Source organism: Pygoscelis adeliae, unplaced genomic scaffold, assembly GCF_000699105.1.
Source record: "Pygoscelis adeliae isolate BGI_AS28 unplaced genomic scaffold, ASM69910v1 Scaffold103, whole genome shotgun sequence".
Taxonomy (NCBI): domain Eukaryota; kingdom Metazoa; phylum Chordata; class Aves; order Sphenisciformes; family Spheniscidae; genus Pygoscelis; species Pygoscelis adeliae.
In genome coordinates this window covers 4,217,167-4,222,396 of record NW_008824723.1, presented here as the reverse complement: position 1 = coordinate 4,222,396, position 5,230 = coordinate 4,217,167, and the positions used below count along the sequence as shown (strand labels likewise).

Sequence of the window (5,230 nt, the reverse complement as noted above, 5' to 3'; positions counted from 1 at the left end):
TTTACCACTATCCCTTTTGAGAAAGAAGATTTGGAGGTACGTGGGTGCTTATGGCAGTTCTTGTGTTCTTTCAGGAGCTGAAGATCACTGTCAAGGTTTAAGAAGGCAAATTTTTGTCTTTGATTTTCAAGTTCTGATACTCTGCTTCAAAAAATGCGTTTCAGTTTTAAAAAAGCAGACCTGTTAAATGAGTAGTGGTCAACGGCTGTGCAACCCTAAAATAACAGGATAGAGGGTTTTGTGTAAGAAGGTTTCAATATGCTTAAACATATTGAATGAGGAAATAATCTGGAAGTTCAAATGTCTTAAGTTCCAGTTCAAAATACAATTCAAGGTATGATCACATGAACAAGCTATCACAAAGTTAGGCAGGATTTGGATTCAGAAAGTCTTGGAGATAACTGCATGCTCATCTAGTAGATATCAGAGAAGTAAACTACCACAGTGGAGGAGCATGGACATAATTTCTATGGAACAACTAATAAACTATAATTCACAGTCCTCATGGAAACTCACCCAATTCCTAACAACACATTAAAGTGTCTTTCAATGAATGCTTCAGAGCTCTGTTGAACAGGGATGGAATTTTGTATTTGCTTAAGTACATATTTGAATATTTTTCTGAGCTGAGTCTTTTGGGGATTTCTGGAAACACAGTGAAAGAAAACATTATTTAAATCATCTTACTAAGGATCTCCAGGGACTTTCCCAGATAGGTTGCCTTAGTCTGTGTGTTAAAGAAGGGAATCATCTTTTTATTACTGCATCTACTGTATATGGGAGTTTCAGAATTTTATCTCAGTTTATATCTGTCTCCCACAGGATAAATATTTGATCCATTCATACTTTTTCCTGACAGGGCAGGCACATCACTGAAGTTAAAAGTCTTTGTAATAGTTTTCATTCTTTGAAATATTGAGTTGGGGAAATTACTCCAAGTGACATAAACTAATGCCATATTTCTGCTGTAATTATCCTCTACAAAGCCATTAAGTTACATTGCCAGCCTTGCAGTGATTCATCTTCTCCATCTGAGAGGCCTGGGAATTTCCTGCAATGAACTTTCTATATGCTCATGTAGGCAAGAGATCATACTAGAGTAGACTGCTGAACTACTCAGTTCTGTCAGTTTTTCACTGGGTTATTCTTGTGAGGGGTGAAAAACAGATTTGAAACTTGTTCATTTAAACATCTGCATCTTCTGTTTTCTATAAGTTTTCCTTCTGACTCAACTCTTGATTTGCAACTGTACACGAGAAAGAGGGAAAGCAAAAGCTCTATTTCAAACTTCACATGATCTTGACAGTAAGGGAGCCCTTAGAAAGAAAAGCATTTGGTCTTGAATCTCATCTTGAATGAAGAGGGGATCCATCCCAGGTGTCCTAGTTCTGGGAGAAGTTCATGGACAGAAGAGTATTATGGCTGTTTGTTCCTATTCCTCTAACCTTGGCTGTGTCTTCTGCTGTACTTGATCCTGTAAGTATGCTGCCAACAAAATCTTAGCACAGATACTGGATTGATCCTCTAGGAGGTCATAGGTGTGCAGACTTCAGTTTTGTTTTTCTCTCAAGCAGGCTTAGACAAGAGACAAACACATTAATGTTCAACCAAACAGCTACAGCGGAAGAATTTTTGTTGCTTATATATTTATTATGAACAAATACAAGGCCATGGTTTCTCAGGTACCTAAGCAGGTTATGCTGCATTTTGGATTGATATCTCAGACTTAGGTCCCTAGATGCTCCCTTTATAGTACCTTAATTCCATAGCACCGGGTCTTACATGTAGAGTTTGGCAGTTCAAAATAAGAACTCATGTTCAATGTCCTCAGATCTGACCTCTTGAGGCTTGACCCTAATATTTTTGAAAGCCTTAATTTGGTTTCATTTAGAGCTGGGTCAGGCTAGGTCTGCAGAATTGGTAGGCTACATCTGCATATATAAACTGTCTATATATATCTGAGATATAGATAGAAACTATCAGTTCCAAAGAGGATCTCAGTCATTTGGCTTTGGAAAGCAAGGCGGCTATTACAGAATACTGCTGTAGTGTGGGAAACTGAAGGAATTAATCTCACATAAATATCTGTCAGTGTCTATAACCCGGGTTCAAAGTATAGCCACTGGAGAATGGGTCAATCAGTGGATCTCAAGGTGCCTTCTATCTGAATAAATCTAAGAGACTGCTGTGCAGTGAAATGAATTGTATCCTAAACTATACAGCTCTCTTGATGAGCCTTCTTGACTCCCTTGACTAGTTCTCCATGAACATATGTCCAGTTTTTCCCTGGCTTTATTGACTGTGTCTCCTTTGGCTTTCTGTATATTTTCACAGACAGAAGCTGCTCTCAAGACATCGTTGCACTGTGTCTCCATGTGGTAGTCTTGGGACTTTCAGCAAGTCCTGAGAGTCTTCCCACAAAACTTCTAGTCACACAGGATGAAATCTGTGACTCCTGCTCCAATCTTTGTTTCTTCATTACTCACTCTTCCCTTCATAATACAGTTTGTTTTTACTGGCTACATTGTTCCTTCTTTCAAAAGCAAGCTTTACTTCTGGGTGAGCTTGCTGGATGGGACTTTTTTTGGAAACTCCACTATGTCCTGTATTCAACTCACACACAACACTCTGACAAAGCTTGTTGGAGTGAAATGCTGACCCAAGTGTAAGATACTATTTTATACCAATGGTACATCATCAGAACAGTGTCAAAGCTAATGTTACCACATGGGAGCTCTCAGGGGAAGTTAATGCGTAATTCATCTTATTTCAGTTCATTAGGGAACAGAACTTCCATTTTGATATTTTTCACATTTTATTTCAAAATGTTTTGTAATATGATTTGGTACTATGAAAAAAACATCATCTTATGCATATATACCTTACTTTTAGCAGTTCAGACATGTTCCAAAAGAAAAACTCTCTGTTATCCTTACAGCCTTGTTTTCTGTTTGTTATCTGTTTAACCCATTTTCTTTTCTGGACTTCTACACTGTCAGTCTCATTAATTTTGCAGTTCTGAGAGTAGGAGCTGTACATATAAGCCATAGTTACATTACTGTAAATTATTATGAGGCTTGCATGCTGTTTTCAAAAACCTTATACCTTGTTCATACTTCTGTATTAGCTTGATTAATTTTACTAGGTGATAGACAAGAAATTTTGAAATAAACTGCATGTTATTCTGTCCTGATACTTTAAAGGAGTCATTGTCCCAGCAAGTCTGTTTGGATGATCAGAAAGGAATAAAGTTTATGCAAATATTGTCTTTAAAACACCATCAGATTTAATGTATATGAATCTCTATCGTCACAGCTGAATTAGGGGATTAAAACTCAGAACATTCTTGTAAAAGATAATGTTTAAAATTAAGCAGGCTAAAGCATACAGGAGTACAGTTCTGCACGTCAATGTCTTTCAGTTTGACACCTGTAGCTCATGCATTATTTATGTCTTTTCCCTCAACATGACCAACATTTCCCCACATATACTCTGACGTATGCCTACTTTTTTCCAAAAAAAGTATTTCCTTTTGAAGATAAACTTTTTCATTTATCCTGTTTTCTCAAGGTATTTTCTACAAACATCAGTACTGTGAGGAAGACATACTCACAGTTTTCACATAAACTACCCAGTGCATCTTTGGCTTCTCTTTGGTACAAATATTTTGGACTCTATCCATCAGCTGCAAACATGGCCAGAGCTAAGAAATGCCAGTTCTGACACAGACTGATTCTCAAGCTTGTCCTGCTATGTCCATGTATCCTCTCCTGCCACTATCTCAGTGTGGTTTCCTCTTCTCGTTGGCTACATACCTATTAGCTTATGGTGAAACTTTCTAGAGTGAAAGCTTTAGTTAAGTTAATAGGCTCAAGCCACAGATCTGAATTCAGACCAGTATGAGTTTAGAATTTGCTCTTCTAAAACCAAATTTGAATAGCCTGAAATTGAGGAGAAATTTGCGTAGGTTGAGATATAGTCCATTTAGATTCAAGGAGTGGATCTGGCTGACCTACTGAAAAACGAGGACAGAAAAGCTATGTTGATGTTTTCACTTCTATTTCCACCTTACACCTTTAAATTTGTCTTGCTGTAGGGCACAAGGGTACAAATAGCATTGCACCCTACCCAAAGAGAAGAGGCATAGGTGATGTTTAGCAAAATCTGAAACGTCATGTTTTCAATAAGACAAAACATGTGTTTACAGAAGGCTTAATGAGCAGAGTACAGCTTTCCTACATTCAGCCACCTGGAAGTGCAGAAGTCTCCCTGGAGCATCCTGATAGTCCACTTTCAAAGTTTTTTTTCTGTGAGACATTATGATTAAATGACTGTAGTGTGCTGGCCTGTGTACAACTAGGTTACTAGAAATTTTAATTACTTAATTCAAAGCCTCAAGTTTAACCATTCTCCTTATAGCAAAAAGGCAAGGGAAAGCAAAGTGAAGAGGGGAGAGGTTTGCAGGAACAGTGGAGTTAGTTACTTTTATTTTGCATGTGTTTGATCTTTGGGAAAAGAGACACAGAATGACAATGACTGGCACAAATGGGGACAAAACAACTTGACTTATGAAGTGCTCAATGTTTTCTTCTCAGCGAAGTAAACCAACTTACCGCATTTCCCAACCACGTCAGTTACTTGATTGAATTCAGGTCCCAGATTTAAGCAAGAAAAAGGAATAAATTTAGAAAAATATAATGAAAGTTGGACTAGAATAAATTATGGTTTTTAACAGTTTATTCAAAGGAATTGAACTGCCTATTCTGCGTATGCACTTAACAATACTTGATTAAAGATCACATTTGCAAGAAAAGAGTTTACAGAGTATGCTAAATGACATGTTTTATTTAAACATGTTTGGATCATAGAACACCTTTTCATCTGCTTTAAATTTTAAAGAACTTCCATGAAAACCAATGAGATTCTTAGCTGCAGTTGATCCACTATTAATTAAAATGAGAGGAATCTTGCATTTCTGTAATTATTATATCCTGACTTACTCCAGAAAACAGGCTGCATTATTGCACTCACTTTACAGTCTATGATCCTCAGTATAGTATGAGTTTAAGACACCTGTGTTGTGCTGTATACAAAATAACACGCTACTAAACTGCCCCCAAACTAGCCTACTAGAGTGGGAACCAGCTCATATATAAGTGGCATCAGAATCCTACAGGCTGAATAGATTTGCTCTGAAAGAAACTTACGGGACAACTGAGTCCCAAAAGAC

The 5,230-nt window shown here is 37.3% G+C and overlaps 1 protein-coding gene across 1 annotated transcript in view; it reads left to right on the top strand.

Moving 5' to 3' along the window:
• Positions 1-5,230, top strand: part of ADCY8 (adenylate cyclase 8 (brain)) — a 134,670-nt gene that overhangs the window by 100,238 nt on the left and 29,202 nt on the right. The window lies entirely within an intron of this gene.